The sequence below is a fragment of the Dasypus novemcinctus genome, chromosome 7, assembly GCF_030445035.2.
Source record: "Dasypus novemcinctus isolate mDasNov1 chromosome 7, mDasNov1.1.hap2, whole genome shotgun sequence".
NCBI classification, from domain to species: domain Eukaryota; kingdom Metazoa; phylum Chordata; class Mammalia; order Cingulata; family Dasypodidae; genus Dasypus; species Dasypus novemcinctus.
In genome coordinates, this window is record NC_080679.1 from 126,859,150 (window position 1) to 126,879,074 (window position 19,925).

The following is a 19,925-nucleotide window of genomic DNA, read 5'->3' on the forward strand; positions in this document are numbered from 1 at the left end:
GACGCTCCCCCAGGGGTCAGGCGCTTCCTGGTGGTGACAGAAGCCAGGCCTGGGGGGGCAGCACCCACATGGTGCCCGGGGGTGCATGGGCCTGCCTGTGGCGTGGGCAGTGACCGTAGTGGACGTCGGCAAGGTGCCTGCCAAGCCCGTGTCCATGACTTCCCCAGCGCTGTGGTCACCACTCTGTGTTGCCTTCCCTGGCATCGACGGCCCCGTCGTAACTGTTTGTTGAATGAATGAATGAACGAATGAATGTATGGTTGGGATGAGGGGTACCCGAAGGCCTGGGAGGACCCGCCGGGGCTGGCTGCAGCCCACGGATCATGGACGGGCGTGCCCCAGGCAGGGGCTCGGGCCAGCCCGGGCCAGGCGCGTGGGGGGCACTCAGGGGTCTTGCTGCTGTCGGCCCTTGGCGAAAGCTCCCTGGAAAGAGCGGGGAGGGGCGGGCCCAGAACCCCCTGTGCTGCGGGGAGCCGGCCCTGCCCTGCGCACGGCGGGGACCGCCCTCCTACGGCGGCGCTCCGCAGCGTGGCAAGCGCCGCGCTCGGTCAGCCGGGCTGGCACGTGCCTTCTTGTCCCCAGAGGAAGTCCTAACAGACTTGGGGGGCTGCCTCGTAGCGGAGCACAGATTTGGCTTAATGTGTCTTTGGGGTGGGGCGGTGGCAGGGCAAGTCGGGGCCCAAACCCCAAGCCATTCCGGAAGCTCGGTGCAGGTCGTGGTGGAGAGGGCTTTTGTCAGCAAGAGGCCTTCGGTGTTTTCCCGGGCTGGTTGGACAGCAGGGCTTGGTGGAGTCGGCCACGTGTGTCCTGGAGGCCAGCTTGCTCAGCCAGGCCCCTGGGGTGGCTGTGGTCACCACGTGGGGCCTCGTGCCCAGGCCTCTTGGGCTGCCCAGGAGCCTGCCTTCTCCAGAAGGGCCTCGCGACCTGTGCTGTCACCCGAACGCGCCTGCCGACCGCCAGGGCCTCGGGGTGGGGGGCAGCCCCTGTGCCCGGAGGCCCTGGGCACAGCCGGCAGCGCAGACCGATGCCCGGGCTGGTTTGTGGGCTCGTGGTGCAGCAAGGACCCCTGTGCAGGTGGCGTTACCCGCCGGGCCAGGCGGGGCCTTTGGCCCACGGCCGCGGTGGACGCCTTCCGCAGGTGCAGGCAAGGCAGGTGGCCAGGAGAGAACCGGGGCTAGCCTGGAGCCTCTGGACACTGTGAGGCGCATCTTCAGGACTTGGGTGGTACCACCCGTAGAGTACAGGGCGCCTGGGAAGGCGTTACCTTCCAGGAGGGAGGAACCGAGCGCTTCAGCTCAGCCTTCCCGTCGTCAGTCACCCCCACGCCGGGGCGCTCCCCCGCCCCGATGGCTTTCTTTTTCTTTTTTTTAAAAATATAGATATATTTTTATTAAATTGTCTTTTTTTTAAAGGTATGTAAATCACAAAAAATGTTACATTAAAAAATATATGCGTTTCCCACATACCCCACACCCCACTCACTCCTCCCACGTCGATGATCTCTTCCATCATTGTGGCCCATTCATTGCATTTGGTGAATACATTTTGGAGCGCTGCTGCACCGAATGGATTATAGTTTACAGTGTAGTTTACACTCTCCCCCAGTCCATTCAGTGGGGTATGGCAGGATATATAATGTCCTGCATCTGTCCCTGCAGTATCATTCAGGACAACTCCAAGTCCTGAAAATGCCCCCACATCTCATCTCTCTCCCTTCCATCAGCAGCTACCGCGGCCACTGCCTCCACATCAATGATATCATTTCTTCCATTGCTAGAGTCACAGTAGTTCTGTAGTAGAATAGCAGCAAGTCCACTCTCATCCACATTTTATTCCTCCATCCCGAGGACCCTGGGGTGGTGATGTCCACTCCACCTCTACATCGAGAGGGGGCTTAGGTCCCGATGGCTTTTCTCGAGTGGGCGTGAGGGGCCGGTGTCCGCCGGTGGCGGCCATCGCAGAGCCTGTCGGCCTGTGGGCCTCACCCGGATGAGCCGGTCGGCGTCCTCGTGCTGCGTCCGTCGGGGAAGAGGTTCCCTGAGTTTCCTTCTTGCACCTCCCCGTTGCACAAGCTGCTGTGGGCAGAAGCTCCGGGAGCCCGAGTGAGCCGGGAAGGAGCCTGAGGCTTTCCCAGACCTGACAGGGGCACGCTGCTATTTCTAAGGCTCTGAGAAGTCCCGCGCTAAAGTGGTGGGGAAGGTCTGACGGGGAGTGGAAAACCGTCGTTGCCCTCGGTGTTTGGATGTTCCACGATGTGATAGAAGCTTCTGGGTTTCCTCTAGTTTGTCTCTTTGGGAAATCAAGAGCCACGACGTCATGCTCCTCTGTTCACTGTTCTTGGTGCAGCAGAGCCCGTGGAGGTGGCTGCGAAGGCTCTGACTCGCTCCCCCGTGTGTCAGGCGCTCCCTGGGGTGACAAGGCCAGGCCTGGGGGGGCGTGTGGTGGAGCAGAGGTGCCCAGCGCCCACGTGGTGCTTGGGGAGGCACGGGCCCTTCCGTGTGCCGGCCAGGACTGGGACGTGGGCCCTCGGGCGGGGGCCGCCCTGCCCCTCGGCCCGCGCTCTCCGTCTGCCCTCTTCTGGGGTCCCTCGGGCCTGTCGGGGGAACGGGCCTCTAGGAGGACAGGGGGCTCTGCGGGATGTGGCGGGCGCAGAAAGTGACCCCATGCACCGGCGACTCCCGGAGCGCCGTCTCCTGGTGGCGTTTTTTTAAGATTCTGTTCCTCCCCTCTCGCCGTCTGTGCTCGCGGTCTGCTCGTTGTGTGCCCCTCTTGTTTGTGGACGGCACTGGGCACTGAACCTGGGGACTGCCCCGGGGCAGGGAGGCGCCTCGTCCCTCGGGCCGCCCACTCCCCGCTCGTGCCCGTGGAGGGGCCCGCGGGTTTCTCCTGGCATGTGCCGGTGGGCCGCGGGGACCCGGGCCCGGGACGGGCGCTGCCCAGGACGGGGAGGAGAGCTGGGAGTCTACAGAGCCGCAGGAAACCCCTCCCGGGCCAGCCGGCTTCGTCGCAGCGACAGCGGGGCTTTCCCAACACACGGCCCCCTGCGGCCGGCGCGGGACGGCGCCGCGTCTCGCCAGTCCCCCTCTCGCGGGGCCGGATGCTAGTTCGTGAGGTCACCACGTGGAGGGGTCAGAGGTCACGGCGACCAGGCCGGGGGCGGAGCCCGTCTGGAGCCGACTGCTCCTCCGTGACCTCGCGGCCTTCACGCCAGCTGTGGCGCCTCAGTTCAGACACATCATCTCCCCGGGGAACGCGGCGGGCGCGCGTCACTTCCTGGCCCTGCGGCCCCCCAGACGGCGTGAGGAGCCCCTGGGCAGTCTAGCCGCCCTGGGGGCCGTCCCGGGCCCGGTAGGGGCCTCACGCCTCTGGCAGCGCGGGCCGTGGAGCCCAGAGCTGTCCTCTCAGCCGAGGATTCGGGAGTCGGGAGGGGGTGGCCGGGGGCTGCCCTCAGGAGGGGTGATGGGACCGTGGTGGGGAGGGGGCACGCCTCAGCCCGGGAGGGAGGCCCGAGAGTCTCCATGCCCCCGAGGAAGCAGGCAGGTGGCCTGGAGCCCGGCTCTGCCCCTGAAGACCTTCGTGCCTCAGTTTCCCCATCTACAAAATGGGGACGTAGTGGCGTCCACCGTCAGGGTCACTGTTACAACCTGAGGGCGCACGTTGTTCTGGCATCGTGCCAGCATCCTGGGAGTGGGTTCTAGAGAGTTCTGGCTAAGTTCCTGAGGCTGGCTCCCGAAGGTCTCAGTGAGGGACCCCCGGGGGTGTCACTGATGGGGGCAGCTCTGGGTGCCCCTCCGGGAGAAGGGAGCGGGGTGGCAGGAGGCTGGGGGGAGAGCGGGCCTGCAGGTGGACAGGAGAGCGGGCGCTGCTTCTCGGATGGGCAGGGCCTGCCCTGCCGTGGGGGCCGTCCCTTCCCGGGCTTCGCGGGGCCCGACAGGCTCCGGTCAGGGCCCGTCCTCTAGACCTTTCCCGGCCCCCAGGGCGGCCACCACGGGGGGCTCTGGGCTGCCCTTCCTCGGAGGGGCCGGCGTGGGGCGCGCAGCGTTCCCAAGGCCAAGGCCGGGCGGGAGACCAGGCCTCGGAGCCGGCAGGGAGCCGGGCAGGGGGTCTGCTCGCCCGCCGCCGGCGCCGGGGGCACGCACGTGCGGGGAGACGCTGTCACCCGGCCTCTGGGGGGCCGGCCCCCTCCCTCCCGCTGGTGAGAGGTCAAACAATTATGGATTTCCTCATTTTCAAGCCAACTGGGAAATTAAGTCGCATCTCCATCAGTGCTTTATTAGTAATTTTCAAGAAGGAGGTAATTGAAAAGAAACGTTTTAATATTCTCGCCAAATTGGCACGGGGGCACGGAGCAGGGGGGCTTCTCTGTACCACCCCCTCCCCCATGGAGCTCACGCTGAGTTCAGTGGAGACGCACCGAGGGTCTGAAAGGCCATTCCTTGTGCGCGGCCCCCTTCCCAGCCCCTGACTTGGCCCCTACCTGGCCCCTTACCTGGCCCCCTACCTGGCCCCTTCCTGGCCAATCCCTGGTCCCCTTACCTGGCCACTCCTTGGCCTCTTACCTGGCCTCTCCCAGGCCCCTTACCTAGCCCCTACCCGGCCCCTTTCCCGGCCCCTACCTGGCCCCTACCTGGCCCCTACCCACCTTATACCTGGTCCCTACCTGGCCCCTACCTGGCCCGTACCTGGCCCCTACCTGGTCCTTAGCCCAGCCCCTTGCCCAGTCCCTACCCAGCCCCATGCCTGGCCTTCTCTCCCAGCAGCCCCGGCCTGGCCTGGCCCCCGCTACCTTACCTGACTCACCTGCTCCTGCGCCTCGGCCTGGGTGGGGGACCCTGGTGGGCAGCTGGGCTCGGCCCCCTGGGCCTCGGTCCTGGCTCCCTCCCTGCGGTCCGCATGGCCTCTGCACGCTCTTCCCTGCACTTTGCATCTTGTTCTTGGCCTGGCGGCGGGGATGGGTCAACACCTATTCCTTGGGGACCTTGGGAGGTGCAGGTGAGGGGTATGTAGAAAGTGCCGGGTCTGCTGGCAGCCACGAGAAGGACGCGACGCAGCAGCGGCCACTGCACCTCTCCGCCGGACCCCCCCCCACCTCCCCTGCTGTCAGAGCCACAGGTTCCTTAGGCTTAAGTGTAGCTTTTTATGTCGTGGCAAAACAGATCTAACCTACAACTTCCCAGTTTAGCCATTTTCACATGTACAGCTCAGTGGCTCTCGTTCCTTTTACAGTGTTGTGCCGCTGTCACCACCTTCCAGCATTTTCCATCACCCCTACTGGAAGCTCTGTACCCCTCAAGCACCACCTCTCCTGGCCCTGGCAGCCCGTGATCTACTTTCCAGCCCCATGAACGTGCTGCTTCTAGGTCCGTCCCGTCCGTGGGATCACAGGGTGTTTGTCCTTTCGTGTCCCACGTAGTCCACTCGGCAGCCCTGGGGAAGGTCCATCGGTGTCCTCGCACGTGTCAGAGCTCCGCTCGGGGTCCCGCTGTCATGCGTGGGCGCCGCTGTCCTCCACCGCCTCTCTGCCGAGGGCGCGCTCCTCGGGGTCCAGCCCATGCCCACCCTGACGCCCGGACCCCGGCACCCCAGGCCCGTGCTCCTCCTCTCGCCTTTGCGCCGTGCACCTGGCGCGCCTGTAATTAAAAGCTGTCGCCCGTCGTGTTGGGTGACTCTCTCAGCACCCCTGCTCATGACGAGAGGCCCTCACCCACCGGGGGCACCCAGTCTGTGCCGGCGCTTGCGCGCAGCTCCCGGCCGTCCTCTGTGGGGCGTATTTGTGCCCATCGTACCGAGGGAGACGCTGAGGCTCGAGGCCGGGATCCCGGGGGACGCCCACCGCGTGAGAGGATGCTTGCCGCGGCCGTGCCGTGGCACGGGGGGGCTGTGTTCTCCGTCCAGCCAGGCAGGGCACAGGCCACGGAATGGCCTCGTGGCCTCCCGGCCACAGCAGTCAACAGATCGGGCTCCATCTGTGCCACGGCTGGTTGGGAGCAGGGGGACCTGCCCCCCACCAGCCTTGGAGTCAGGCTGACCTGGGCCGCGAGCCACGGGACCCTGAGCAGTGATCCCAGGTGCCTCAGTTTCCCTTGGGTGTCGTGAAGGTGAACCAGGGCGCACTCTCAGGTTAGGCCCGTGGGCCCAGGGCCCTGCCACCTGCAGGCCGTGGCGCCGGGGCTTCTCTTCTGCCCGCCAGCCCCTCCTGCCCCCGTGCCTGCTGCCTGCAGCGGGCTGAGCTCATCCCCACACCAGGACCCCAGCTCCTGCTCGGGCCTGCAGCCTCCGCGCTCCCGTGACGTCAGCCTGGGCGTCTGCCCGCCCGCCGAGGCCTCCGGCCTGTGCGGGCTGGTCCCCGGAGAGCGGTAGCCCTCGCCCCTCTCCCGTGCTCCGATCCATCCCTTTCTGTCCCAAGGGGGCAAGCCCGGCTGGGGGGATCCCCAGGGCTGAGCGCAGAGCTCTTGGGGGCTCTGGAAAGGTGGGCAGGTGGACTGTGTCTGGGGAGCCGAGCCTGTGTCCCCTCCTCCAGGCAGGGGAGGCCTCTTGCCCCCGTGTGACCACTGTGAAGTGTGCTCCCTCCCGTGGCTGCCAGGAACCAGGAGACTCAAGGCTCCTGACGTGGAAAGGACCTGGGGCGTGACGGCTGGGGACAGAAGCAGTTCTCCTCCCCCTAAGGCCACGGCCTGCCTGACTTGGGAGCTCCCCTTTTGTGGCCACTGGGGCGTCTGGCACCGCGAGGGCCCGGCCGGTGTGGACCGAATGAACGGGCGCGTCGGGGGACGGATGAATGGAGGGAAACGGCAGGAGAGGCCTCTGGGCCTTTGGAGAGCAGGAGGTCCAAAAGTTCTCACCAAACAAGGCTGCCCTCACTTTTCAAAAAAATTTATTTCAACTCCAAAAAGTAAAATAACAGACAAAAGGCAGCTTAACAAAGTATGGAAGCATTACTTTTTAAAAATCCTGTCCAGGCACATCTATCTCATTTAATCCTAAGAACAAACCCGGTGGTTTCTCCAGTGTCCCCAAGATGAGCAGATGAGCACAGACTGGCTAAGCTACATGACCGAGGTCTCCTTGTTAGGGAAGAAAATGAAGGGAAAAAATGCTTGATGGTAGTCGCAGCTCTTAAAACGGATTCCCGTCGTCTTCATCTTTAACGCTGATGTAGTACCCGTTTTGCCTTTGTTAAGAAGTGTCACAATCTTAATTATCTTCCTGGGGAAGTGACTTCTTGGAGAGCCCACGGCAGGTGCCGGGCACCTGGCACTGGATAAGGCTGGTGCGTCGTCCCGGCGGGCAGCGTGGAAGGTTCCAGAGCCTGGCAAGCACGCCTGGAACCACGGCCACTGGGCACTTGGCCCTTCTTGGACCGGCTGCCCAGCGCCTACCCCTGCAGGCCCCTGGGAAGGGCGTCCGCACGTGCTGGGCTCCTCGGCCCTCGCCTGGGTGCTGCGGCTGCGGAGGCACGGGGAAGCCTCTGCGTGGACCCGCGCTTTGGCGCTGCCCGGGCCTTCTTGGCGTCACAGAAGCGAGCTCAGGGACTTGCCCCTCGCGCCCGGTGCGGTGGCCACGCGTGCGTGCCTGTGTGTGCGTGTGTTCGCGCGGCGCATGGCTGCTCGTGCCCGCCTGGGCGGGAGCGGCTGGGCCGTCCGGAAGCGTGACCTGGGGGGGTTGTGAGTGCAAGAGCGTGGGTGGGAGCTGGAGCACAGGCGTGTGCCCTCTGCCTCCGGAAGTCCCGTGGCTGCCGCATGGCTCCCTGCTGAGTGGGGGCCGCCCCTCCTGCCCCTGCAGTGGGGGTGGGGGCTGCCTGGATTGTGCTGGCTTGGAAACCAGCTCTGGGGGTGTGCCCTGGTGGGGAGGGTCCTGGGGGCCTGGCGGTGGGTGCTGGGAGCTGGGCTGGAAGCCCTGTGGGCCTGGGCCTTGGATATTTGCTCCGAGGTGGGCCTTGACTGAGGCTTCCTGCCCTGTGCCGAGAGGAGCCAGTGCTGCTGTGGCCCCGGGTGGGCCGGAGGCCTTCCCTGCTGGGCTGCCGCCGCTCCACTGTGGCCCGGGAGGCTCGGCCCTGACCCGGGGAGGCCCAGTGCCCCCCCCCAGCCCCCGGCCCTCTGAAAGGGGAGCCCTAGGCTTAGCCGTGCCCTTCCCTCTCAGACGCTGTACCCTTCCCACATCCCGCCCGGTTCTGCCTCTGCAGGGGCCTCTCCGTCTGTGTTCTGGTTGCGTTTAGGGGTGAATCGCATAGAATGCGCCGTTTGGCGCCCCCTGCGCTTGTACACCTGGGGGCGCCTGCGGGAGACCCCCGGACCCTCCCCTTCCACATCCCCAGCCCCTGCCCTTGCCAACGCACGTGTCCTTCGTGCCCCGGCTCCACGCTCGCCGCTGTCCTCGTAGCTCTGCGGAGGGCGCTGCTGCTGGCCGCCAGGGTCCCTTGTCCCTGGAGGGCCCCGGCCTGTCCCCTCAGCCCCTCGCAGCGCTCTCTGGGCACAGCTCTCTTAAGGGTGGCGCGTCACCTTCTGTCGTCCCGCCTGGACTGGGAGCCAGTGGGGGCAGGGCGTGCGTGCCCCCATCTTTGTGGCCGGCATACTGTCACTTGGGAGCCGTGGTCACGTGGCCTGCTGGCACGCGGGAAGGTGCCCGGGCTGGGGGTGCATCTCCAGGGACCCGGCCTCGTGCTACCACCTCTCTGGTGCCCAGGGCCTGGGTGCGAGTCCTGCCTGCCCCTCTCCCGCTCAGTGGTCTTGGGCCAGCTGTTGGGCCTCTGAGAGCCTCAGTTTTCTTGTCGTGAGCCTCAGTGTTGCGCTGGCGCCCGGTAGAGCTCTCTCTCGAGGATGATGGTCAGTGTAGGGGTGTGGCCATCAGGTGGACGCTGACCTCCGTGGGCCGCCCCAGCCCTGGCCGCCCCTGCCGGGAGCAGTTAACTCCACCTGACATCCGTCACTGCGCTGCTTGCTGGGCCCAGGACCCATGGGAAAGGCCCATTTCGCCTGCTCACCTGGGGCTCCGTGGCCGCCAGGCTCTGGGCAGCCCGCCGGGGAGACAGCAGGGCAGCGGCCGCGGCCGGCATGAGGCCCGAGCCCCCTCTCTGCAGCCAGGAAGGTGGGTTGGGGAGCAGGGGGTGGGTGGGACTATCCTTTCTGTGCCACCCTCCCTGCGGCGCTTGACCAGTCAGCAGTGCCCAGAATCTGCCCTCTTCTGGGCCCTCTGCTGGACGCAAGGGATTGGGGCGGGGGTAGGAACCGCCCCGGATGTGGGTGGATGCTGGCACTGCCCCTCGCCAGCTCCGGGACCTGGGCTGTTCTGAGCCCGGCGTGCACTTCGGGAAAATGACGGGTGATGCCGGGTGCTTCCCAAGGGCCCTTCCTTCCGGTGGAAAGCCCCGTGATCCTGGGGCTGTCTCCCAAGGACTCTGGCCGTCCCCTTGTGGTCAGGACAGGTGCCCCCGGGAGCCACGTGTTCTGGGAGGAACAGCACGAGGTGGAGCGGTGCAGACCCCTGCTCCAGCTGGGGGGGCTCGAGCCTCTGGGCAGGTGCCCGGGCCCCGGTGGGGGCCTGGCGCCTACGGCCAGTCCACCCCGTGTTCAGCCACCCAGCGCAGACCCTCTGGCCCCAGGGGGCTGTGACCAGCAGGACTCAGCTGCTCATTCAGGCCCAAGTCTCCCTCCTCCCTGAGGGTGCCAGGCTTGCCTTGGGAGGACTCCTTGACGTCAGCAGGGGGCAGGATCCCCCGTCCCCCCGCCCCGTCGACCCTCCCTTTTATGTCCCCAGCGCTCTTGATCTGGGCCACCCGCATCTCATGCTTGCCTCTTGACAACTGGCATTCCCAGAGTGACCTGTGGACAGCGCTGTATGGCCATGTCACTCCCCTGCTTGGAGACCGCGATGGCTTCCCATTGCCCGGAGGGGCAGGTGGTGGGTAGGAATTTTCTCCTATGCAGCATGGATTGACTGGTAGAGTCTATCCAAGGCTCTGAATGAGAAGGATCCAAAGGCCTGTGGGAAAGAATGCTGCGATCGATTAGCAATGTCTGCTGTGGACCCAGGAAGGGAGGAGGGGTGCGTTCTAAACTTTTTGTGCAAACCTTGGGACAGGAACATGTTCAGATTCTTTTCTAACACCAAAGGCATCATTGGCTTTCTCTTCTGACTGTGAAATGAGCTCCCGGAGACTCACCATCCTGTTCTGTCGTTAATTACCGGCCTCCTTTGTTTTCACTTCCACATGCAAAGGCTTCTGAGGCCACAGACCACAGTTGTGTTGGCACCCACCGGGGCTGGCGGGGGCTGCCCCCTGGAAATAGTTACTTCTGAGTCCCCAGGAGCACTCAGGGTGGTATCGGGGAGCTTGTCTCCAGGGAAGAGCGGAGAAGGACAGAGCTGTGTCCCCAGTTCAGGCTGCAGGGCAGATGCCAAGCTCTGGGCACTTGACGCCGGTGGGGAGGCAGAGAGTGTGAACCTCTCTGCTGTGGGCAGGTGATTTTAAAAATATAAGCAAACATTATGCACATCTCTGGAAAGTTGGCAAAATTCAAATATAGCCAGAGCAGCTCTGTATTTCTTGAGTTTAAGTAAGCTTGACTAAGGAATACTTTTACAGAATCTAAAATAAATTGCTCATATCCTAACTTAGAATTTATAGACAAGGATCCTCAAAGGTTAAAACAAGTTTCGTCTTTGGGTGGTGCTCGATAAGCCCGTAACAGGGTAGAAATGTCCCTCAGTTTGAGGGTTTTGGAGTATTAGGGAAAGGTGATATAAAATTTATTAAATTCAGATCTGATCAACATGAGAGAAATGTTGGTTATATAGCATAGGTTGTCCTAACTTGAGCGTTCTCAGGGAGGCAGCCTGTCAGAAGGTTCTAGGCCCGGCGCCATCACTTACCAACTTTGCGACCTTATTTCACCTCTGAGCCTGGTTTCCTCTCCAGTGATAGGAAAATAACACCTACTCTGCCTGCCTCACGGGGATGTTGTGAGGGTTTAATCGGTAGACGTGTAAGTTCTTTCAAAAATCGTAAAGTGCTATAGAACTATAAGGACTTATTATTAATGTATTTGTTCAAGGTTATTATTAATAAAAACCTGAGCATTATTTAAAAAATATATATATATATATATAAGCAAACAGCCCATGCTGTAGGTGATACTGTGGAAAGTTCAGAGAAGAGAAAAGGTCTGGCCACGCCGTCCACAGCAGGTCATTTCCTCCCAGGACACCCCCTCGAGCTGGGGACGGCGGCGAGGACATCTTGCTGCCTTTGCGACTCTGGGGACTGGGTTTTCCCCCGAGCATTTTAACAGGAGCCCTTCCCCGTGGTCCTGAATAAGTCTTTGTCAACCTTGCGTTTCATGATTCATATTCCATCGCTGGGATGCGCTGACTCCACCAGCACCTCATTTTTCTGGACACGTGGAGTTGTTTACCAGGTGCTGGCACCGTTTGGTTTTCCGTGACGCATGGCTCGGTGGCGGTGGCAGCTTCTGTGCCCTCTCTGTGGGCTGGACAGCTGGAAGTGGAGCGGGCGGTCAGAACGGGGGCCTCTCCAAGACCTGAGCCAAGTTCTGGACAGGACTCCGGGGAAAAGGCGGGACAAGTGGCTCTAGAGCGTAGCTTGAGGGTGCTGGTTGCCCAACGGCAGGTGGCCTCCTCCGTCCTTAGGCCTTTCTGAACAGGCAAGGCCTGGCCTGGGGCTTGAGGGACGGCAGGGAATGGGCAGCGCCACGTGCAGGCTTGGCAGTGCGTTCCCTGTGGCTCCTGGAGCCAGGGCAGTGTGCCGCCTGTCAGATGGGGACCCGTTGGGGCTGCTCCCTCAGGCTGCTCAGCCCACCTTGGCACCTGCCGCTGCCTGGGCATGTGTCCCTCTGCCACGTCTTCTCTGGAGACTTCCCATGCTGGCACAGCAGCAGCCACGGAGGGTCCTGAGGGCGAGTCATTCCCCGGTGGGGTGGGGGCGGCCAGGCCAGGAGAACGGCCTGTGGGTGACAGCCACCAGAGGCAGACGGTGCAGACTTGGGGTTCACAGAGGCAGACGGTTGGCTTGGGGGGGGGGCTGTGAGTTTGGACAGGGTGTTAGCCTGGCAGCTTGCTGGTGCTCGGCCCCCTGAGCTGTGCTGGGACCTCACCTCCCTTGCTCCCTCTTCCCTCCCCTCTTCCCCCTGCCTTCACTCACCGCCATCCTGGCCTTGAACCCCAGAGCGAGCAGGCGGCGTCCCGTGGTCTGGGAGAGCAGCGTCATCTCTGCTAAGGTTGGGGTGGGGCGAAGGCCTCCCTGCTGCCTGCTGGGCCCCGGCCCAGGGCCCGCTGGAACCGGCCCTCAGGACGTTTCTGTTGAAGGAAAGATGCTTTGGTGAGAAATCCGGCAGCTGTTCTGTGCATTTGAGGTAAAGACCGTACCTTTAGTTTATTTTTTTAACAACCTTATTAAGATATACTGCTCGTACCATGAAGATCACCCCTTAAAAGTACAATTCTGTGGGTTTTTTTGCAGTATGGTCCCAAAGTTGTGCAGCCATCACCTCTGTGTAATTTTAGAACATTCTCATCGCCCCCCCATAAAACCCCCACCCATTAGCAGTCGCCCCATCTCCCCAGGTCTTCCAGCCCCTGGTTGTCCCTAATATTTCTGCAGTGACACTGTTTTGTGTATATTTCTTGGCAGGAGTTTCTAGGCCTCCGATTAGGCCTATACTTTGTGCTAGAAGTCAAGAAGCGTGAAATAAGAAGCCACATACCTGACTCTCACGAGACACCCCGGGCCTCCTCCTTACCGGGGAAGAGCCAGCTCGAGGGGGCAGAGGCAGGGACGGACTGCCTCCCCCAGGGCCTGAAGGCTCCTTCTTGCCACAGTCCTCACCGTTCTCTGTTGCCTCAGGCCCGCAGCTTTGGCACAGACATCGGCCGTCCTGGCCTAGTCCTTCCCCTCTTCCAGTGGGTGGACGCCATCTGCTCTTTCCAGGCCTTTCCATGCCAGGCCCCGTTCTGGAATGTGGGCCCACCGCCCACAGCCAGGGTTCCCGTTAGAGCCTGCCCGACTCCCACCAGGCTTAACAGCTCTTTCCCCAAGGGCGGGGTCTGTGCGGACGGTCCTGGGAGCTGGAACTGTCCCCCACCCCTGCCTGGACGCTGGGAACGCTGCCCCAGGACGTGGGTGCCCGGGACCCTTGCTGTCCCACCCCGCTTCCCCGCCCGCCCATCCACCTCCCTGACGGCTCCTTTCTCCGCCGGCATTTGAGCTGTGGGCGCACGGGAGCCGGGAGCCGCCCGCTATTTCAAGCCGCCTCACCTGCTGTGATGGAAGCTGTGGCAATTAAGTTTTAATTGAGATGCACGCTCCTTAAGCAGACACAAGACAGCTGCAGCTATTGCTAATTAATTTTACCCCGCAATGACAACATTTAATAATCGTGCTCCGTGACGCGCGCGTTGCTCCTGCAGCCTGACCTTCTCCGCGGTTAGCGGGGGGCCGTCGGAGGTGTTGGCGGGTTCCCGGGCGTGCCTGCCACGGGGCTGCCGATGTCCCCGGGCGGGCGAGCGCGTTACCGCAGGCGGCCTGCGGAGGCGTGCGCCGGCTCTGCCTCAGGGAGCGGGACCCCCACTGCAGGCACATGTCTGCGTGCAGCTGAGGCTTTCTCACCAGGGCCCCCTCCGAGGAGGAACTGGGGGCGCGGGGGTGTTTAGCCGAGGTGTGGCCTGTCTCGTTGAAAGAGACCGATCCTCCGAGGCAGGGGAGAGCGACGACAGCCTGGCATCCGGGACATTGTGGCCGACGTGGGTTTCGTCCCAGCGCCTTGCCCTATAAGATAAGGATCGTGCTGTTACCTTCCTCTGGGGATGCTGAGAGGCTGCGTGGATTGTGGGTGGGGCGTAGTCAGAGAATGTGGGCCCCGTGGACGTGGCACGCCAGGCCGTGGGGAGCGGGCCTGACCGTGTGGACGTGGCACGCCAGGTCATGGGGAAGCAGGCTTGACTGTGTGGACGTGGCATGCCAGGCCGTGGGGGAGCAGGCTTGACCGAATGGACACGTCACGCCAGGCTGTGGGGGAGCAGGCTTGACCATGTGGACGTGGCACGCCAGGCCGTGGGGGAGCAGGCTTGGCCTGACCACGTGGACGTGGCACGCCAGGCCGTGGGGGAGTGGGTCTGACCGTGTGGACATGGCACGCCAGGCCATGGGGGAGCGGGCCTGACTGTGCGGACGTGGCATGCCGGGCCGTGGGGGAGCGGGCCTGACTGTGTGGACGTGGCACGCCGGGCCGTGGCAAGCCAGTCTGTGTGGAAGTGGAGCCGGCCCTTCTCCCACGTGCGCCTTCTCTCCCGCTCCCTTGCTTTGGCCGCGCTGCCCGGCTGCTGGGCCCCTGTCCTCTCGCCCAGGCAGGCCCCCACCCCTCTCCCTGCTCTTTCCTGTCGGGTGACGTGGCCCTAGCCGAGAGGGGAGGGCCCAGCCGGGCTCTAAGATGGGGTGAACCCGGCGCCGTCCTTGCAGGGTGGTGGCTCCCGGGCCCGGCCAGCCCCGTGGGTGCCCAGGCAGGTGGGGGCCGGGAGGCGGCGGCTCTGCGCCCACAGCCCGCCTGGTGCTGTCCCGACTGCCGTGCTGAGCCTCCGCAGGGCCCGTCCTCCTGCTCCGTTTCCAGACGGGCCACGGGCTCAGACGGGGGTCCACAGCTCGCCAGCGGCCGCCCCGGCTCGGGGTCCAGCTCCCGCTGCCCGGCCCTGGAGCGGGCCCTGCCACGCTGTGGGGTTCAGGGGCGCCCTGGCAGGGTCCGGGGAGGCTGCGGCCCTGGGCCTGGGGGGTGAGTGCTGAGCGGGGTTGAGGAGGCCGGCAGGGCGCCGGGGGCGAGGCTTCTGCGCAGGAGCCGCGCAGGCGCTGTGCTGTGCCCGTCCCAGCGTGGGCTCCTCCTGGGGCCCCGCTGTGCAGGGGTGTCGGGCAGAGCGTGCCCCGTCCTGGGTGGGAGAGACCCAGAGGGCGGTGACCGTGTTTCCCGCATCGGGGGTCCACCCGGACCACGGGTGGGTCGTGATGAGGCCTGGGGCAGTGAGGGCGGTGGGCAGCCGGGGGCTCCGAGGCTGGCATCTGCCTGGTCGTGTAGCCGGGCTCCCGTTTCCCCCCGCCCCCCCGCCCCCTGTTCCTTGAACCTCCTGCCCTGAGCCCTGGGTGTGCCCAGGGGGGAGGGCTGGGCCTGCGAGGAGGAGGCGAGCTCCTGTCCAGCCCTGCTGTGCCGCCTCGGAGGAGTCCCTACCCTCTCTGGGCTTCCGACCTCCCCTGTAGAACAAGGAGAGTGAGCAAGGGGCTCCACAGGCCCTTTTCGTTTGGAAGTCGCTAAGCAGAGAGCTGGCCTGTGGAGAGGAAGGTGGAGGGAGGCAGGAGTTGGTGGAAGCTGTGGTAGCTTCTAGAATGGGTGAGAGACCCTGTAACCTGGTCCCTTGGACAACCCGAAGAGGCCTCCCGTGGAGCCGGCCAGCTGAGGGCCCGCGCGCACCCTCGGAGGGCCCAGGACGCGCGCCCGGCTCCTCCCGGGAAGGCTGAGCGGGTGGGCAAGCGGGGCCCGGCATGCCCGCTGCATGGACCTCCTGGCAGGGGGGCCGGCAGCTCTGTTCTCGCAAGTCCCAGCCGCCTCCTGGCCGGCCCCCAGCCCGGGGCCTGCCCCCTGCCCTAGCCCTGCTGTGGGGAGGGGCCCGCCGTGGGAGGGGCTCGCCGTGGGAGGGTCCCCCTCTGGGAGGGGCCCCAGGGAAGCTGCGTCACGGGCGATGGGGCGCATGGCCGAGGTCAGCCCCTCTGGGAGCGGGGCGCTGAAGCGGGGTGGGGGGGTGCCGCTCGGGGCTGGAGGGGGCTGGGCGCAGCAGGCTGGCTCCCCCAGAGGCCCGGGGGGGAGGGCCCTGCTGGGGCCGGCAGGGTGTGTGGGGTGGGGCTGGGCACCCCAGCAGTGGACAGGAGCCCTGGGGCAGGGAGGGGCCAGGGCACCTGACCTGGGGGAGAGGGCGCAGTGCTGGCCAAGGGGTCGTGTCAGGTGAGTGTGAGCTCGTGAGTGTGCAAGCGTGAGTCTGGGGGCCTGAGCCGTGGAGTGTGTGCCTGTGCGCGTGTGACAGGGTGACTGGGGGCCTGTGGGGCGCAGGGAGGCCGAGGGCCGGTGTCCGTCCTCCAGTGCCCTGTGCCTGAGTCGTGGCAGCCCAGGGCCACGGGGCAGTTTTCTGGGTTCTTCTGCTCCTTTCCCTGAAGGGTGGGCTCAAGAAGGGCTCAGGGGCCAGGGGCACCCGGGGACCTAGTGTGCGCTGCTCCCCTCTGCAGGTGCCCACCCAGAGCCGGGGCAGGGGGTGGGCGCACAGCGGCAGCTGGAGAGGAATCTGGGGATTCTGGCAGACATTTCCCAGAGAGGGCCCTGTTTAGGGGACCAAGGCGGGTGGGCGCCCATGAGGCCCTGCCCCTGGGGTGCAGGTTCACGGTGTCTGAGCCCAGGGCAGGTGGGGAGGACGGAGAGGCTCAGGGGCGCGGGAGCTGCTGGGGGGAGGAGGGGGCAGCTCTCCCTCCGAGCCTTGGGCTCCCCGTGCCCCCTGCCATCGGGGCCCGAGCTCAGCCAGGCCAGCTCCGAGGACACGGCCCATGGCAGGGGGGAGGTCCCTGGTGCCCGCTATCAACAGAGCACGCCCCCCACTGCGGCAGGCCCCCAGGCCGGCCTTCCCTCTGTGGAGCCCAAAGGAGCCGTGGAAGGCCGGCAGAGCGGGGGCTAGGCTCCCCCTCCCACTGCTGCCCCAGCTGGAGACGGCAGCCCCGTGGCCGCCCACCTGTGGGATCCAGGAGAGGCCGGAACCCCTGCCTGCCTCTGCGCCCGGGACTCAGAGCCTCCCCTGTGGCTGTTGACCAGCCTTGGTGCCCACCCCGTCGGCCCCCACAGCCGGGGGAGATAACGGAGCGGAGTGGGTTCCTGCCTCCTGGGGCTGTGTGGACGGCTGTCCTGGAGGGCTGCGGGCTGTGTGGACGGCTGTCCCGGGGGGCGGCGGGCTGCGTGGACGGCTGTCCCGGGGGGCGGCGGGCTGTGTGGACGGCTGTCCTGGGTGGTGGCGGGCTGTGTGGACGGCTGTCCCTGGGCGGGGCGGGCTGTGTGGACGGCTGTCCTGGGAGGTGGCGGGCTGTGTGGATGGCTGTCCTGGGGGGCTGCGGGCTGTGTGGACGGCTGTCCCGGGGGGCGGCGGGCTGCGTGGACGGCTGTCCCGGGGGGCGGCGGGCTGTGTGGACGGCTGTCCCTGGGCGGGGCGGGCTGTGTGGACGGCTGTCCTGGGAGGTGGCGGGCTGTGTGGATGGCTGTCCCGGGGGGCTGCGGGCTGTGTGGACGGCTGTCCCGGGGGGCGGCGGGCTGTGTGGACGGCTGTCCCTGGGCGGGGCGGGCTGTGTGGACGGCTGTCCCGGGGGGCGGCGGGCTGTGTGGACGGCTGTCCCTGGGCGGGGCGGGCTGTGTGGACGGCTGTCCCGGGGGGCGGCGGGCTGTGTGGACGGCTGTCCCTGGGCGGGGCGGGCTGTGTGGACGGCTGTCCCGGGGGGCGGCGGGCTGTGTGGACGGCTGTCCCTGGGCGGTGGCGGGCTGTGTGGATGGCTGTCCCGGGGAGCTGCGGGCTGTGTGGATGGCTGTCCCGGGGGGCGGCGGGCTGTGTGGACGGCTGTCCCTGGGCGGGGCGGGCTGTGTGGACGGCTGTCCCTGGGCGGGGCGGGCTGTGTGGACGGCTGTCCTGGGAGGCGGTGGGCTGCGTGGATGGCTGTCCCGGGGGGCTGCGGGCTGTGTGGACGGCTGTCCTGGGCGGTGGCGGGCTGTGTGGACGGCTGTCCCTGGGCGGGGAGGGCTGTGTGGACGGCTGTCCTGGGCGGTGGCGGGCTGTGTGGACGGCTGTCCCGGGGGGCGGCGGGCTGCGTGGACGGCTGTCCCGGGGGGCAGCGGGCTGCGTGGACGGCTGTCCCGGGGGGCGGCGGGCTGCGTGGACGGCTGTCCTGGGCGGTGGCGGGCTGTGTGGACGGCTGTCCTGGGCGGTGGCGGGCTGTGTGGACGGCTGTCCTGGGCGGTGGCGGGCTGTGTGGATGGCTGTCCCAGGGGCCAGCGGGCTGTGTGGACGGCTGTCCCTGGGCGGGGAGGGCTGTGTGGACGGCTGTCCCGGGGGGCTGCGGGCTGTGTGGACGGCTGTCCCGGGGGGCGGCGGGCTGTGTGGACGGCTGTCCTGGGCGGTGGCGGGCTGTGTGGACGGCTGTCCTGGGAGGTGGCGGGCTGTGTGGATGGCTGTCCCAGGGGCCAGCGGGCTGTGTGGACGGCTGTCCCTGGGCGGGGAGGGCTGTGTGGACGGCTGTCCCGGGGGGCTGCGGGCTGTGTGGACGGCTGTCCCGGGGGGCGGCGGGCTGTGTGGACGGCTGTCCTGGGCGGTGGCGGGCTGTGTGGACGGCTGTCCTGGGCGGGTGGCGGGCTGTGTGGACGGCTGTCCCGGGGGCCAGCGGGCTGTGTGGACGGCACGGCCGGGTCCTCCACGGGCTCCGGTGCCGGGCAGGGTGGGCAGGGGGGAGGCAGCTTCTGCGCGGCTGCTGGGCTGAGGCCGGGGCCCAAGGAAGCCCAGCCTGGCAGCTGGCTCCGAGTGGGCGTGCGGCAGTGGGGGAGGGGGTGTCATGTCCAGGTGCTGGGAAGCTGGGAGCCCGCCTGTGCTGGGACACACCTGGCCTTCCAGGCGGAGGTGCTGAGTTAACCCGAGGAGGGCACCCGGTTGGGCGCCCGAGCCACTGACCTGGCCCAAGGGGTGGGGCGGTGGGTGCTTCAGGGGAAGGTGACGGGGGAGAGTCTGGGGGCTCCAGGAAAATAAGCGCCGAGGTGGGCTGTAGCGGGCACGCGAGGGCTGGCCCTCCACCTTGAACAGGGTGTCAGCGTGGTAAGGCACTTCCAGACGGGCAGGGCAGACCCGCCGCGCTGACGTCATCACAGTCATCGTTCCCGTGGGCGGATCTGGTCCCTGGGCTCCGAGGCCCGGGGTTGGCTCAGTCTCCCACCTGCCCGGCCGCCGCTGGCCCTGTTCCTGGGACGGGCCACAGCTCGGGGGCCGTGACGGCTCGTCTCGGGGAACGGGCACGCTGGCCCTGCCTTCTGCCTCCTGGTAGGCCCTGCTGCGGGCTGCTGGGTGTAGAGCCCCGTGGCAGCCGTGGCTGCTGCCCACGCCGAGCAAGGCGGTGCTTGGGAGCGAAGGAGCCACAGAGCCCAAGTGTCCCCTCGGAGGAGTGGGACGCACCTTGGGGGTCTGGGCCAAAGCGGCCCCGCTTTCCCTGCCCCCTAGGGGACCGGGTCTCTCCTGCGCCCCTTTCCTGAGGCTTTCTCCGGGCCAGGCACGCCACGTCCGTGATGTAGCTCACACCGTCCAGGTAGGGAAACTGAGACACAGAGATGTTAGCTCCCTGCCTCAGGGCATGCAGTGAGTAGGTGGCAGGGCCAGGGTGGGGGCTGGAGTCGGCCTTGCCCCCGACCGCCGCGCCATGCACCTCCCCAGGCCACGACCGGCCCCCGCCCTCCTCTGCAGCCTGGGAAGGGGGCGCCCGGCTGCCTTGATCAGATGGTGCACGTGTGAGTGTGTGCGTGGCAGCGTGTACGTGTGCAGGCAAACAGGGAGAGAAACAGCCCGCGCCTCCTTTTCAGCCTTGTAGACATCACTGCACGGTGAAGGAATGTGGGTTCAGCCAAACAGTTTTTGTTGACGGCCCTCGAATACTTTCGGGCTTCTCAGTCTAGGAACGATGGCTATTACACAGGGCTTCCTAGCAGCTATCACTGCGAAGGGCGGCCGTGTGTGGACATGCACACGCACGCACACACACATGCACATGCATGTGCGCACATACACGTGCACACACGCACACAGTGCACACATATGCACACGCACACATGTGCATGCAACACACACGTACACATGCACACACACGCGCACACACA